This window comes from Sciurus vulgaris (assembly GCF_902686455.1).
Source record: "Sciurus vulgaris genome assembly, chromosome: 11".
In the NCBI taxonomy this organism is placed as follows: Eukaryota; Metazoa; Chordata; class Mammalia; order Rodentia; family Sciuridae; genus Sciurus; species Sciurus vulgaris.
The window spans coordinates 18,321,703-18,339,839 of NC_136472.1; the positions used below are offsets into that span (position 1 = coordinate 18,321,703).

The 18,137-nt window shown below is 34.1% G+C and overlaps 2 pseudogenes across 2 annotated transcripts; both read right to left on the minus strand.

Moving 5' to 3' along the window:
- Nucleotides 1-443: 443 nt before the first annotated feature.
- Nucleotides 444-1,391, minus strand: LOC306638943 (olfactory receptor 8K5-like; annotated as a pseudogene). Its single transcript has one exon. The product of its transcript is annotated as an olfactory receptor 8K5-like (transcript).
- Nucleotides 1,392-10,175: 8,784 nt separating this feature from the next.
- On the minus strand, nt 10,176-11,109 carry LOC306638997 (olfactory receptor 8K3-like; annotated as a pseudogene). The gene has a single exon. The product of its transcript is annotated as an olfactory receptor 8K3-like (transcript).
- Nucleotides 11,110-18,137: the final 7,028 nt, after the last annotated feature.

Genomic DNA, 18,137 nt, shown 5'->3' on the forward strand with positions numbered 1-18,137 from the left:
TTAGTTGGAGACTTCTGAGTTCCCTGAACCTGTACTTCAGATCAGACAGGTCTAACAGACATATAGAACTTTCCATCTGTGAGAAGCACAATGCATATTTTTTCCTAGTGCAGAGAACAGATTCAAGATTAGATCATCTGATAGGACACAAAAGTCTCTTAACGTGTTTAAATTAAATCAATAGAATTAGGAGTTGAATTTTTAAGGAAATAAACAAAATTGACAAACACTTAAGTAGGCTAAAAAAAATGATTCAAATTAGTTGAAGTGGAGATACTATAACTACATGAGATGATGATCATCTTAATGGCCATGAATATATTAATCACTTCATTATGTATAGTTACAAAAATCATATTATGTATCTTTGATACATTAAAGGAATATTATAAATCGCATTTCCTTCATCATAGTTTATTTTGACACAAGTCCAATAATGAACATTAAACATAATGCTTGTATTGATTTTTAAAGACCCTGTGGAAGGCATTTTTTACCTCTTTGTTCCTAATGCATCAAGAGCTTAAGCATGGGGATTGCTAAAGTGTAAAATACAGAGGCCAGTTTATCAGTTTCATAGGAGTGAGTGGATTTAGGCTGCACATACATAAAAAAGTAAAGACTCATAGAATAACACCACCCCTGTCAGATGAGACCCACATTTGTAGAAAGCCTTTTTCCTGCCTTCTGCAGAATGCATTTGACATATGGCTAGCAGAATCAGAATATAGGATACCAGGATTACCAGGATGGAGGAGATCAAATTAAATGCCAAAAATAGTATGATCAACAACTGTATTTCCTGTGTATCTGAACAAAGCATAGTTAACAAGGGAACAACATCACAGTAGAAATGACTGATGACCTTAGAGCCACAGAAGTTTGATGTGAAATACTTAATAGGGAACAAGAGAGGTACTGTAAGGTACTGTAGAGGTATGGAATGCCCACCAGCACATGGCAGAGTCTCTGAGACATGATGACATTGTAGAGCAGAGGGTTGCAGATAGCCACATAGTGGTCATAGGCCATGACAGACAAAATGGAAAGTTCACTGATGATGAACATAATAAAGCAAGCCATCTGGGTGGCACATGCATAAAAGGAAATGGTATTTTGTTCCATAACAAAATTTACCATCATCTTGGGACAAATGACAGTGGAATCTCCAAGGTCAATGAAAGCCAGATGACTGATGAAAAAAATAATAATAATACATAGGGGTGTGCAGGCGGAGCCCAGCTTGGTCAGAATGATCATGCCCAGTTGCCCACCACTATAACTGGGTAGATGATGAGGAAAACCCCAAAGAGGGGAAGCTGCAGCTCAGGCCGCCTTGAGACTCGCATCAGAATGAATTCTGTTGGCACTGTAAGGTTCTGTTTTGCCATTAATTCCAGTTCTGTTTTCTGAAAAAAAAAGGGGGGGGGGGATGTTGTCATAAGGTTTTATATCATGTTGCTGAAAAACTTATATAATATTTGTCAATCAGTGGTAAATTTTCTTCATAATAGCTTATTAAAAAATTACTGTTGCATCTCATTTTGAAACTAAAATAAAGGGTGAAAGATTCTATGGCTTCAATTTTAACCTAACAGGGATTTTTATGAAAGACATATACTGATATATTGTAAAGTCTAAATAATACCAGCATTATTTTGAACAATATGCATTGATAACAAATCCATTTAGATATTAATATAGAAATAGTAGATTACTTCAATTAACACAAAAAGTCCAGTTTTTCTTTTGTGTACTTCTATTTTTGTCAGAGATTTCTTGTGCAATATTTATTTATTTATTATTAGTATTGGGGATGGGACTCAGTTGTGCTCCCCTCTTTTTAAATTTTATTTTGAGGTAGGGTCTTACCAAGTTTCTGAAACTTTCTCAAATATTTTCAATCCTATTACTACATCCAGCTTGAGTCACTGAGATTATAGTTGTCCACTGAGATTACAGTTGTGCCACCTGACTAGGATTTTGATACTGTCACAGAGACAGGCAAAGATACAAGAAAATGAATCTGAAGTTTTAGAGTCCCTTATTTGCACTTGGAGTTCATGAGTGAGTGCTTAAAAATGCACTAAATCCCATATCTTTGTAAAAGAAGCAAATACAATGTATGTTGACATGATTGGTGAAGTCCACCTACTTTTTGTTTGCCAATTTCCACTCCATCACCCTCAACTAATATAGGATTAAATGGGTGGGTCTACAAGCATTTGTTAGGTTCATGTAAGAATACCTAATTGATAATGCATTTTGATGCTTATTGCATATATAATATATAATGTATAATAATAATTACATATTATATATAATAAATGATATTATACACACATTAGATATAGTTCAAAATCAATGGAATTTATCATTGAATTTATCTTCCGGCATAAATATGTCCCCTAAGAACACTCCTACACTGTAGGCTGAAGTTTGTCTGAAATATCATAAATAAAATGTATTTTGTATTAAAAGTTTATAACACTTATAAAATTACTTGAAATTTAAAAAAAAAATTTTCATCTCTTTTATTCATTCTTGTCTCAATTTACATATATAATTTTGTTTTTCCTTTGTTAAAATACCCCTCCATTGTATAAGCTCTAGACATAAAGATCTGGAACGAATTCTGCCAAAATATGCCAATATTTCAAATAATCAGACATTTTGATTATTTAAATTTATGTACTTTTTATATAATTTGCACTAAAATACAACAAGGTAGAGATGATTGGATATGTATGAATTTACACAAGTTTTATTTGAGCATTTATTTTATTACATCTTGCTGTCACTTTATTTCTGTGATACCTACTCCCTTGTCATTTACAAATCTATGCAGGCAGTCAGAACAACAAAGTGGACCTGCACTAATCAAGGGTGGGGAGGTTGCTTTGCCTAAGGTACCTTCACACTCACCTTCTCCTCAATGACACCTGTATTGCATAAGCAAGATTTTTAATTAGAATACTGTTCAGAATCTAAAATACTCAGTCAAAAAACATTTGGGATAGAATTAACATCATATTATAGCCTGAATTATTATCAGTGTTAGTGTGAAGGACTACCAGGTAGAAACTCCTGGAAGACCACCAACAAGAGACAGTCCCACAATTTGGAGCCTATGGATCCTGGAGGTACTTTGTGCCAGTGAGTGACAGTTCTAGGAATCTAAGTTCTCTGTGTGCCAGTTCTGCCTTTCTGATACAGAGCAGGGGGCAAAGGAAAGAGCAAAATTGATGATTGATGAGCCAATTCCATCCTTTTTAACCAAATGAAGCCACCCAATGCTTCTACATTCATTTAAATTCTCCCTTTCTAGTCCATTCCTCTCCCACAAATTATACACTTTGCAGATTCCTGGGCCTAAATCATCTGAGAGATTCAGAACATTGCCTTGATTTTCCCACTGATGGTCTGGGACACTCTACACATTCCCCAATCAGAAATGCAGAGACAACTCAAGGAAAGGAGAAAAGCAACATAAATGATCTGTACATTCTCATGGAGATCAAAAATATTTTAAAGATAGTCATAACAATGGAAAACATTTTGAAATTGGCTTTCTAACAGTAAAATGAACATGTCCAAAGTCATGATGAAATTTTAGATGACATTCATGCTACAATGTAGGTTTTTTATTTTAAATCGTTACTCAGATAAAAGTATACAGCAGACATGAGGCTAAAAATATATCCCTTAGCCCATACTTGTGCATTAAATGTAACTATTCTCATATTCAAAAGACATCAAGCTCTTTCCTTGCCTGAAGTCATATATTTGATGACTAGACTATTTGGAATTAGAGCCTCATACTTCATGAATAACATATATGACTTTTCTGTCAGAAGGCAAACCCGTAATGATCATGATACCATGATGGCATATTGCCAGAGAAAAGGTTTTACTTCTTTTGGATAATGTCCAGTACCAATTTATCAAACATAAAATCTGCTATGACTTTCATTGTTAGAAGAACTGAGAGGAATTTTCATGCAATTGGAAATGAATCTAAATTGCACGAGTTGAAGTTTTAAAAATGCACTTCATTTGTGCCTACTGCCTGACACCTAAATCAAGATAAAGACAATTTTTAACACCAAGGAAAAAGTTCCCTCATATTTTATGCCCTCCATGCCCAACACTGCCTCCAACCTAAGGACAGTTTCCTAATATCTTAATCCCTCCAAACATTTTGATCCTTCCCCCAAAATAGTTTTAACTCTTCTCAAATTCATACATGTAAAATCTCACAAAACTTACTACTGATTTGGCATCTTTAATTCAGTATATCGCTTTTGAAATTCATCCACAAGTTTGTTTTGCTACATGATTTTTCCATTGCACTAATGTACCATATTTCTGTAACTGTTCTCTTATTGATGAGTGTTTGAGTTTTGGGTTATTAGGGAACTCTCCTACACAAGTATATTTGTTGATATGTGTAATAATGTTTATGTTTATGAGTCTAAAAGTAGGATCACTGAATTTAGATTATGTTAAAGTCAATTTTAGAAGAAACCCTCAGTTTTGCAAACTTACTATAGAATTTTGCATTACCAATAAATGTGATGTATCAAGTTTTGATTTTCTCAGTGTTCTTGCAAATATTTGATAGATGAAGTGTATTCGTTGTTTTTAAACTTGAAATGGGAGATAATGCAAGGGAATATCTCATTGTGATTTGAATTTTTATTTATCTTATAACTAACAACAAACAATGGTGATAGCCTTCCAGATACTTGTTCATTAATTTGTGGTCTTTTATGAAATTACTAAACTTTTGCCCATTTAACATTGTTTTCTGTTTTTTATTTTTTCTCTTTAAATTTTTACATGCACTGTGATTAAAACTAGTTTGTTTTTCAGACTTTCTTCTAGAAGTCATATTGTATTGACTTTCATTTTTGTTTCAACTTTCATTTTTGTTTCTTCGACACAGATCTCACAGGGATGTAAAAAAGAAGTGTGTTTCCACTAAAAGTGGCAGAACGTTCTCCACCACCCCAAACTTTCACATGTGCAAAATAGATTTTGATGCAGGGCACGAATGGACTACAGGGCCCAGAAAGCTCACATAGCCTCAGCTAAGGGTCTAGGGTCACTGAACACTGCTAGAAAGGAGGGAGAGAATGTAGAGCCAGCTTTTGTTTGCACAGAAAACCTTGTTCTAATTTTCCTGTATGTTTATATATCAAAAAATTTTGAATGTTATACTGGATATTATGATATGCTATTGAGATGTGGGTTGTAGTTTGTCTACTGTGCCAGGCTAACTCAGATGCTGGTAAGGGTGTGGAGTCAAGACCCAGACTCTGGGAGTTGGGTGGAAGCAGGCTGTGGCGAGCAGCCTGCAAACTCGTTTATTGCAGGAACAGCTATACATATTGTAGGTTTCTTACCCAATCATGGTGTGCCACGCGGAATCAGACCACCAGGTTCCTATACAGGTTCCCTTGGTAACACTGAGTCAACTTGGGGCAGTTGTTTACTTTCCTAGGTAGGAGAAGCAAAAGGCTCCTCCCTGCAAGTTTACACACTTGAGATGTTCACTGCTGCCAGCCAAGAACTAGAACTTCTCCCAACGTTGGGTATTTTTAATCATCCTCTTTAAGAGTGTCAATTTTATTTGATCATTTTATAATTTTTATTTGAGAAGGAAATTAGCGTGGTATGCCTGAGATTGCAAACTCTCCTTAAGTAGCTCATGGGCAGAGAAGTTGCCTTACACACAAAGAACTGTGTTTAGTCCCCAGTACTGCAAGAGATAAATAAATGATAACTAACTATGATTGTTAATGCAAATATCACTTGATATTTTCTTCTATTCTAGGCTTCTAGTACCTTCCTCCTATGTGATACATGGTTCAGGGGCATGGAATTGGACAGAACTTATATAATAATATATATTACTTCTTTCTTTCTGTATCCTGTCTGGGATTCATTCTTAATTTTCCTGTGGCTGTGATTGTCACACACTTTGCCTTTTGGTTCTTTACAAGATATGGGTGCCGTGTGAAATTTCTATCTAATGGTCTTGAGCGATAAGTTCCCTCAAAATATAAATTGTAAAACGGAAGTCATTCATTACCTTAGTGTCAAATCTTACTTTAGAAGATGTATAGTTTTGTTTTGGCAGGCAGTTTATTTGTTAGCATGTCAGTTTATACATACTTCGAGGATTAATGCTAAGCTCTGTTAACATAGGGTTTAGAGATTGCTTTCCTCTGGGTGAATTCCTCAGTCTGCAGCAGTCTCGGGAATGTCCTAAGTTACTATTAAACTGCATCACTACCAGTTGCCAGAATGTGAATACATTCTAATCCTATGTGACCTGGTAATTTTCATCACAAAGATCCTGGAAATTTCTCTCTTCCTGATAATTCTTCCAAAATTTGCTTTATGAAATTACACTATAATGTGTATTTTAGTGGTCATCCAAAGTCTCAAAGAGACTCAGTACTGATTTCCTACTCCCTTTTCTGACCCCACTCCATTCTCAGCTCCAGGCACTTCAGTCTGGCTGGTTCTGACTTTGTGTCCTCATCCAAATACAATCGTCGATGTCTCTTTATGTCCTGTCACTAACCCATGTCAGGAACCAGTGAAGTACCCTTTCTCTCACAGATCATTGTCCCATGCACAAAGTGTCAGGTATCTGTGAACAAATGTTATATCTTTTTTCCAGTTTCCTGTTATTTTCCAAAGTAATTGTTAAAACCCAAGAATCTAGTTACTGACATTGACAAAATTTCTTAGGAAATACATACCACCAATTTCAAAATTTCAGTATAATTTTGAGTATCCTTCTCATTTTTTCCTGTGTGATAATCCGTTTTTCCAGTGATTTATAATGTACATTTTAAAACATATTTCTTATTTTTTATAATTAATGTCTAGATATTTTGATATAAGTGTTTATTCATTCTCCAGTATTGTTAAAATGAATCTTCATTTTCATGTGTTTTAATGAAATGTTTATTACTATTATTTTATTGAAAAATTATAATTGCATATTTATGGGGTACAGAAAGGTGAAACAATGTGATAAAAACGATGATCATTCTTTTACTCTGTACTTCTGTGAGTTCAAGTTCAACTTCTTTAGATAACAAGTTTAAGTAAGATCGTGTGTTATTTGTCTTCTTGTGCCTGGCTTATTTCAGTTAGCATATTATCCTTCAGATGTATTCATATTACCCCAAATGACAGGAATTCCTGCTTTTAAAGCTATATAGTATTCCCTCATGTTTATATACCACATTTTCTTTATTCATTCATGTACTGATAAACACAGTGGTTTCCATTGTTTGACTATTGTGAGTAAAGCATCAATCACCACAGGAGTAGAATGTCCCTTTCACATATTGATTCCAGTTCTTTGGATATATATGAAGAGGGTTACTGGGTCATATGATATTTCTATCACTGATTTTTGGAGGAACCTCCTCACCATTTTTGATAATGGTTGTAATAATTTACATTTCTCCCAACAATATATGAATTTTGTATTGTCCAAGTCCTTATAACATTTATTACCTTTCACTTTTTGGGAATAGCCATTCTGATAGGTATGAGGTACTCTCTCATTGCATTTCATAGTAATTACTGATGTTGAGTATTTTTCACATATTATTGGCCATTTATACCTTATTTGATTTATGCTTGTTCAGTTCCTTTGTCCAACTTTCTAAAATTTATTTTTATTTATTTATATTTATAAAAATAATATGTAATAGTGGGCTCCACTTTCTTACATCCAACTTAAGGAATATCAAATTAACTGCACCAATGGTCAATCAATACCCAGAGTGACTAATGGTCTACTGTTTTGTCCTATATTGCTTACACAGATAATAAATCTTTTATTGAAAGTTTTTGAATATCATTATTTTCTGTATAGAATAGAATGAGTGACTTCTAATGATTGTGACTATGTGTACTATTTTAATTTTTTTGAGTATGTGTGCATATGGTAAGGACACACACTCTTTTAATTCAAGACAAAAAGTATTGACAACTCATCACCAACCTATATGATTGTATAAACTTTGCATATCCTCCTGTATATTTAAATCATCCTGGATTACTTGCAATGCCTAATACAATGTACATGTCGCACCAATAATTGTATGTATGTTGTACTGTATCTTTTTCTATTGGTGTGGTTTTTATTATTGTGCTGTTATTTTTATTATGTTTGTTTCATATTTGGCTGAATCATAGACTTTGAACTAAATGGGAATGATTATATGATATACTGTAGTCACCAGTGGTACTCATTACTCATCCTTTTGCCTTTTCTCCTCCTGACCTGACACCGCAAAAGTCAGATCTTAGTTTCTGTCACCTCCAAATGACAACAGTGAAGCAAATTAAGAGACAGTGCTGAGTGATGGTTAAGAGAATATAAGGTGGAGAGAGATAAAATGACCTCGAAAGCTGGTTTTAATCCCTAATAGCTTGGTGAACTCTGGCAATTTTCTCACCCTACTCTCAGTCTCTATTTTAACCTCATGAAAAATGGAACTTTTATTAGGACATATCTACTAATGTGAAGCTAATGTGAAGGCTAAATTAATTAAGACATGATTCATTACTATTACATGATTGTATTGACCTCCACTTTGGAAATTAATTTTAACTGCATCAACCATTTCAAAATATTATGCTCACATAACCAGGTACTACACACCTGTAAATGTTATTCCAAGGAATATTTTATCGAATTTTATTGGCTACACAGAAAACTTTTATTTCATTATGATGATGTAAACAAATATTCAAACTGATAAATTCAATAAAGTCCTAGAACTATTACACAAAATGAAATCAGGAAAAACGTCTCTGGGGAAACATGGACAATGGTATGGAGCAACTCTGGATGGAAAAATCTTTATCCTCTCTTATGTACATAACCTTACTTTTATTGGAAATATCCTCCAGTGCCATCTATGTATGGGATTATTTTCTTGAGCTTCTTACAAGTGAAATGATCAAATGATGCAGAAAAATTGTGCATGTGCATGAAAATGTAGTGCATGAAGGATACTGCTCCCCATAGAGAAACAGCAACCCTATGAAAGGGAAACAATACAATATCATGTAATCATCTTTTCAATTCAAAATCTGATAAAAACTGGAACTTTACATTAAAACAATGATAATTACTTTTGCTTTACAAAAATAAGAAATTATTACAATCCATGAAACAAACAGTCATAAATCAATGAGAAACAATCACTTTAGAAAAAAGTGCCAACCCAAGGCTTCTATGAATGGCTGAAAAATATTTCCTTAATGGTACATCCACTGATGCCAACCAAGTGGACTGATTGAAACAAATTCCAGTGCCTATGAGGACACACAGATTACTGGTAAACAAAATGTATCCAGTTAATAGATTTATATGTGTAAATGAGAACTTCAATTACAGAATGGAATTGCAACATCCAGAATAGTTGCATTTGAGCAAATTCCTATGAATACTTGAACTCTTCACAACAGGTAAACATCTTGCATCAAGTGCAATTCCAAAATACCCCAGTAAAACTGGCAAAGACTGAAACAAAGAGAAAGAAGTTATATGTGTACCAACACATACACACAGGTGGAATTGCAACCCTGGATTTTATTAAGATGGGTAAGAAATGCACAGAAACTCTTGTCACTTCTCTCTGCACCTCCTACTGTCCAGTATGCCCACTCAGCCTGCTCACTTCCCTTGCTTGCTTTCTTCACAAGGAACATTCCATTGTGCTATAATGTTGACTTACATACCGACATATTATATATATATATATATATATATATATATATATATATATTATGTATTCATTGACCTCTCTCAGGGAAGGTAAATATATGTTACCATTTTATTCATCCATCCATCCATCCATCCATTCATTCAGTCATTCATTTTTGAAGTACTGGGGATTGAATCACGACTTCATGCATGATAGGAGAGTGCTCTACCACTGAGGTACATCCTCAGTCCTTTTACTACTATTTTTTAAAAGCAATCATTTTAGACTAGGTAAAAGAATCTAGAATATATGACCACACATGGATACATGGTTGAATGCATTTGTTCTTGCCACTGACTCTGGATGCACACAGACTAAAATTTTATGTCCATGATCAAATTGATAAGAATCATATTGAGAATATTAGGAAACAATGTTACATAAATTTTTCCACATCCTTTCTAGGGCACACTTTACATCTTTGTTCCTCAAGCTGTACATCAAGGGATTCAACATGGGGGTGATCAGAGTGTAAAATATGGAAGCCACTTTATCAGTGTCCAAGGAGTGACTGGACTTGGGCTGCACATACATAAATATCAAAGTCCCATAGAACACAGTGACCACAGTCAGGTGGGATCCACAGGTGGAGAAAGCTTTGTGCCATCCTTCAGCAGAGTTCATCCTGAAAATGGCTACAATGATGAGTAGGTAAGAGAACAGGAGTATCACAAGACATGAAACCAGATTAAACCCTGCTGAAATCAAAATGATTAACTCAATTTCATGTGTATTTGAGCACAGCAAAGATAACAAGGGAGACTGTCACAGAAATGACTTATAATCTTGTTGCCACAAAAGGGTAAATTAAAAATTTTTATGGTGATTAGAAGAGAAACAAATATACTGTAGAGGTAAGGAATTGCAACCAACACTTGACATAGTCTTTGAGACATGATGACTGTGTAGAGCAGAGGGTTGCAGATGGCCACGTAGCGATCATAGGCCAACGCAGACAGAATAAGAAGTTCACAAATGAACACAAGAAAGAAAGTTAGCTGCATGGCACACAAAAAATAGGATATTATATTCTTATCCACAACAAAATTTACTAACATTTTGGGGCCCACAACTGTAGAAAAACCAAGATCTGTAACAGACAAGTGTCTCAGAAAAAGTACATGGGTGTTTGCAGGCTGTGGTTCACCTTGGTGAGGATGATCATGCCCAAGTTGCCCAGCACAGTGACCACACAGATGATGAGGAAGAGCCCAAACAGTGGAGCCTGCAGCTCAGGGCGCGATGTGATACCCTTCAGAATGAATTCACTCACCACCGTGAGATTTTCCTTTTCCATTAAAGATTATCACAGAACCTATTTGCATACAGACATCAGCACAGTCAATAACTCCTCTGAATTATGATTTGGGAGATTTTTGGTATGTAAGCTTGTGTAAATAAGACACACCCTAACTCCCCAATTTATGATATTTGAAAATAAGCACATTTATAAATTGAAAATGTATCTACGTGGTACTATAGACACACACAGACAGATTGGTGGTTCTGTTTGACCTGCTTTTATTTCTAATATCTAGGAATATATTCTAGGCATATTCCTTGGTCCACCTCTGTAGTGGTCTGCAATTGTTACCCAAAGGTTAGAGGGCCGTTGAACTGTTAAACATTTTACTATATCCAATATTTAGCCCAAAACATCATTAGGACTATGTTGAGAAACCCCAATAATACAGATAGGTAAAAGAATATAAATGGAGATATATGTATATATTTTAAAAGTCGACACAAAATTAAATTTTGAGTTTATTATATTATCATCTCACTATTTTTTTGGTGTAATGATTCCTTTTACTCCATACTTAATACATCAAATACACATATTTCAATAAATATTGGGAAAAAAATCTTTGTGGTGATTTAGTTATTGACTATAAATTTGATTAAATTTCTTCAAATAATTTAAAGTGCAATTAGTAATTCTTTTTGGCTTATTAATTGCTTTTCAAATTAGTGCATTATGGATATGTGTAAAGGCATACTATTTATTGTTCTGTATTTGTCAATTATATAATTTGTATCTCAGTGACATTTATGCATTATCTATGATAATATGAGATATTCAATTTGATGATATAAAATATTATCAAGCATGTATTGCAAAAATGCATAGAAACCTTTCCTCCAAGAGAGGCCTGTGAAAGCCTTTAGGCCACAAGTTTTTCAACTTCAATATGCTTGATACATATCACATAGGTGTCTTAATAAGAAGACATCACCATGTGGATTATTTGACTTTACATGGAAAAACATGTCAGAATATATACAAGTATGCAGACAGCATTGGTGCTATATTTTATTTATATACCAATTAATAATTGGGCAAGTAACATAAGTTACCTAGAACTTATTATTCATTCACACATATATATTGGCACATATAAATATATCTATACAAATACATGTGTAAATACTTGTGCATATACATATGTATGTGCTTATATGTATATATGTATGTATATAAGTATATACACACACACACACACATACACACACACACATAATTTTTGAGAGGAAGGAATGGAAATTAAATGAGTCAATGTATAAATAATTCCAAAGAGACAAAAGAAGGTAGAGAAAGAAATAGAAATTTTACTGATTATAATGAAAGTTGCAGTAACAGAAATCTTGTAGTTAACTATAAGCAAAAATAATTCATAACTTTACCACCTTAAATATAGAGCTCATTAAATGTTACTTGAACAAAATCAATTAAAATATTGCCCAAGACCTCTTGCTATCCTATCCATCCTTAATGAATACAACTTTCCTATATCAGAAATCTGGGGGGCTGGGGACAAGGCCCAGTGGGAGAGTGCCTAGCATGCGTGTGGCCCTGGGTTTGATCGCCAGCACCACTAACTCCCCCTGCCAAAAATAAATAAATAAATAAATAAATAAATAAATAAATAAATAAATAAATAAATAAATAAATAAATCTGGGAATGTGTGTCAGATTATATTATTAGAGAAATCTGCAGTATGTACAACAAAATAACATAAATCTAAGTTTTGCTTGCTTTTCTTTGTTTTTGTTTTGCAAGCAAGAAAAGTAAAAAAAAAATAGTAGATTGCACAAAGTGTTAGTTCTTACTGATTATGGAGTTCAATGAAATGAAAGAAACTACTTTTCCATATATTATTATCTCCCATGATTACTGATCACTGCTATTTTTAAAATTATACTCTAAAATATTCTATTTTCTTTTTGTCACATCGCTGTGCAAATTTCAGAACATTCTGAGTATTGTCCCATTAAAATATAATTGAATACCTAAAAGACTCCTCCCAGCTGTGTTTCACAGCTGAATGAAAGATAAACACTCCCTCTATACTTTTCAAGATGTGAAGATAGAAGCAGATCCACATATCTACTTAAATAACCGTTAAATTCGACAATATTCTAAAAGTGTCACAAAAAAAATCATAGAGTAATTGATAACTATTGGAAAGGATATCCAAATGAATCCCTTCAGGTTTATAAGCCTGACCTTAAAAAAGTAAAGTAAAATAAAACACCCTAGCTATGTTTCATTTGGTCTCAGTTTTGGTCTCTGTTAGAGATAAAATTATTCAAATAAAACTTAAAGAGTTTTAAGTAGTACCATGATGATTTTTCAAGGACGCTTATGAGCATTTAACTCATAAATTTAACTTCATGATAACATGAACATATTAATATAATAGAAAAGGAAAGGATTTATTTCTACTAAGGCACTACTCAATGATGGAAATCACAGAGTTTAAAATGAACAATAATATTTTGCTATGGTTTTGACATCAAATTAAAGTTAAAATTTGCAAATGTTATTGAAAACTTGTGAATATCTCCAAAACACGGCATCAGGTGAAACATTTTGTGTTTTACCTGTAATGAAATCTCTATCTTGGATCTGTCAAATGTTTCTCACATGGTCTAGTGAGAAAATTTTATAGATGTTTTTTAACCTCTTGAGACTTGAGAAACCCTGAATAAATGACAAGTAATTTGCTGATATCCCTAAATGAGCTTACTGGAATTTCTAGAACTTGTTCCCTAATTGTCATAGACAATTTTATCCACAGGTGTATCAATGAGGGTGTTTTGGAGCAACAGAACCCATGTGCATTGAGAGAGAAGTCTTAATGAGGAAATGGCTCACACAATTATGGAGGATGAGAAATCCCATGAGTCACTGCCTGCAAGTTAGTGATACAGAAAAGCCTGTCTTGTTCCAGTCAAACCTGAAGCTTGGAAATAAGGAAGCCAATGCTAGCAGGTTCAGTCTCAAACTAAAGTCATGAAAAGCTATTGGGGTGGGAGGAAGGAAAGCTGAGGGTAAGAGAAAATGGATGACCCAGCTCAAGCAGAGAGCAAGACGTTCCTTCCTCTGCCTGTTTGCTATACTCAGAGTCTCAGTGAGTTGAATTGATACCATTCCCTTTAGAGAGGGCTATCTACTTCAACCATCTAACAACTCAAATGTTTATATCTTCTAGAAACAACCCCTCGCAGACACATCCAAACACAATTTTGTTCGCAACCTGGGCATTCATTAGCCAAGTTAACTCAATACATAAAATTAACCCTCACATCAACTTGATTCCCATATGCAACCTCTTAAAACATACTCTATCTCCAATTAAAGGCAATACCAAAATCCTTTTTCTGCCTAAGATGGTTTAACAATCTCACCTACAACTCAAAACACATGAATTCCTTTCCCAGAAGATGAGGTAACATCCTTCCATTATGTTTGCTTTTCCACCTATATCCCACACCTAATGTACTATGATGCAAAGCTAACATCACTTAAATATGGATGGATATAAGGCAATTCACCTTTTATTGAATGATAATGGGATACAAAATTAATGAAAACAGATACTTGCCTCAAAATATGTGTATGTGTGTTTGTAAATACACATATTCACAAGAAAAGTAGGAAATACTCCTGGAAATCACAACCCTTTTTACTATAACTGATAAATTATAGTATATGGTATTTATAATTACATTCGGTTAACCATTCAATATTCCCTTTGTCTTCCACAAGTGCCTCAACTGGTGGTGATTCCCTCCCTATTGGGGTTATACAAACCTTCACTTATGAAAGGTTTGGAACATTAGTAGTTCTTCATATTAAAGTGTTGGAATTTTCTTTTGACTTTAATATGTGCCCATATTACCATAGGCATTATAATATGAAGAGAAGCCTTTGGGTATGTCTTCCGTTTTGCAATTTTTTTGCCCCCATTATGGATGAGGAATCCATTTCCTCCTTAGAAGTCAGGAATAATCACCATGGCATCATTGTAACTTATTCCTTTGCCTGTGCATTCAAAGGTATGAGCAGCCCAAAGTGGTCAAAAGAGTCTTAAGACCCAGTTCATTGGAATAATTGCCTTATCTCCTAGGGGAAGAATTCCTTCCTCCCGATCTAAGAGCTCTTGATCACTAAAGCATAAAAGCATAGGAATATGATCCAAACATTTTGCTACTGTTCACAAGGGATAATAATGAATGTTACTATCTCTTGAATCCTGGACCACTGCTTTCTGTCTACTCAAAAGAAGCACCATATGTTGGGGCTGATTCAGATCATATTTATTCTCCTGGAGAACACTGCCTCAGCCCTTCAAGGTGTTCCCACCTACTTACTACTATGGCTGAGTCTTCATGATATTGAGATTTAAAATATTACTGTGTTCATGAACCCTCTTTCCTGAGGAAAGAGGTTGACTGACATCCATAGAGAAGGTCATGCCAAAGACTTGCTTATCAAAATCCTCTCTGCTTAGTTCACCTTTTGTTGTATATTTACAGAAGACACCAATATCTTCCTATTTTTACCATTTTGGAGTGTTAAATCCCTGTATTTCTTGTCCACATTATGTTGTCCATAATTTACAAGTAAAATTATTTCTGTCTTTTATCATCCAGGCTATCATCTGTACTACTATACTTGAGTTGATATATACTTATATATCTGTCAATTTCCCCTTCCAAGAAAAAGTGCACTACCCAGTGTTCTTCATGCTGAGATGATTCTACTTCATGACTGTCCTTTAGAGATGTTCCGGTAAGTTGATGCAACACTGTAGCTGCCCACTATCAGGTGGGTAGAGGAATCACTAACCCACACCTGATTCATCTCTTCTACTAACCTTTCAGAGGGCTTCCCTATGAGGTCAAAGGTGCAGCTGAGGAAGCAAGATAATGCACCAGGAGTGGAATCAAAAGTGTTTGGAACACTACAGCTTTTTTTCCTTTATTTTAACTGGTACATAAACCATAAAATGTTTCACATTATTAATGGGTTATTATATAATATGTACATTGAATAATGTTCTAAATCATTTATCAGTTCTGTGTGGTGAACACTTTCAAAATGCTTTTGTCAAACTTTGAAATGTACAGTACATAATTGTTATTTACAGTAACTTAAGAATGTGAACACAAATGAATTCTTATGTGATAATGGAACAAAAAGAGTGTCCATCTTGATACAAAAGGAAGCAGTGCTTTCAAAAGTCTCTGAGTGAGCTATAAGAATGCCAATATTTCCACTTTGAGTTGACTTTTGTTCAGGGTAAAAGACAGGAATCTATTTACATAAGACATCCAGTTTTCCCAAAACCACCGGTTAAGTATGTTATCTTTTCTCCAAAGTATAGTTTGGGCACCTGTATAGAGTATAAGATGATTGCATCTGTGTGGATTTCTTTCTGTGTCTTCTTTCTATGTCATTGTTCATGTTTGCTTTGGTGCCAATATCATGCTGCTGTTGTTACTGTGGTTCTGTATCCTAACTTCAGATCAGGAATTGTAAAACCTTTGCCTCACTTCTTGCTCAGAATTGTCTTGGTTATTCTGGGTCTTTTATGCTTCTAAATTAGTTTTGAATTCCTTTTTGCAGTTCTGTGAAGGATGTCTTCAGTATTTTGGTGGAGACTGCATTGAATCTGTATAGTGCTTTTGGTAGTAAGGCCCTTTTGAGCAGCATTATTTCTGTCTATCCAAGAACATCGGAGGTCTCTCCATCTTCTAAGTTCTACCTCAATTTCTTTCTTCAGTGTTCTATAGTTTTCATTGTAGAAGTCATTCATTCCTTGATTGGTTTTATTCCGAAGATTTTTTGTTTTCTCCTTTGAGGTTATAATGAATGGGATAGTTTTCCTGATTCCTTTCTTGGCATATTCATTATTACACCATAGGAAAGCAGTTCATCCATTGATGTTGGTCTTGCATCTTTTTATTTTTCTGAATTTGTGTACCAGCTCTAGAAGGCTTCTGGTGGAGTTTTTGGGTCTTCTTTGCATAGGATCATATCATCAGTGTACAGAGAACTTTAACTTTTACTTTTCTGGCTTTCAGCCTTTCTCCATTCAGTGTGCTATAGGCATTGAATTTGTCCTATAGCTTTTATAATGCTGAGATAAGCTCCCTGTATCCCTAGTTTCTCCAGCTTTTTCAATATTTTTAATATGATGGATTTTGTCAAATTCATTTGATGAAATCCTAATTCTGAGATGATAGTATTGAGAAGTGTGACAATTTCAAGTCAAAATTAATCAGAAGAGAAAATGTTCACTTTATATTAAGAAAGCCATCCAAATATATATATATATATATAATGACTGCAGATGTGTATGGCCCAAATATTGGTGTACCCATATATATATAAATATAAAGAGTCAAATAGATCCTGAAATAATAATACTGGGTTCCCTTTAACATATTCATATATGCATAGAATATAATTTACACCATTTAAGTCAGCAGTACTTCCCCTTTGCCTCCTCTTTGCCCTCTCCCAATTTCCTTCCTCAACTCTATTGGTCTTCTTTCTATTTACTTATTTTTTTGAATTGGTATATTATATATTTTTATACATATGTATAGAAGTAAAATATATATACATATACACATATATATGTATGTATATATATGTATGTATATATATGTGTATATATATATACACACACAAATGAGTGGAATTCATTGTGATATGATCACACATGCACATTTTTAACATTTATGAAACTGTCACCTATAATTATGTTAAATCATTTTAGTCTTCTCAGGAAAGTAAATTACAAGTGTGCTCAGCTGCTTGAAGTTGTCAACCAGCATATATAGTTTCTCCCCTCTCTCTTTCTTCACATTCCTTTAGCTCCCTGGGCTTCATTTTGACATTTTCATTTTTGTATTGACAGGCTACGCTTGCTTATGTTTCTTCTACAGCATTTAATCTGCTGCAAATACACCAATGTACACTTCTCTTCTTGTGCATTCTATATTTATCCCTCACAGTTCAATTTCTA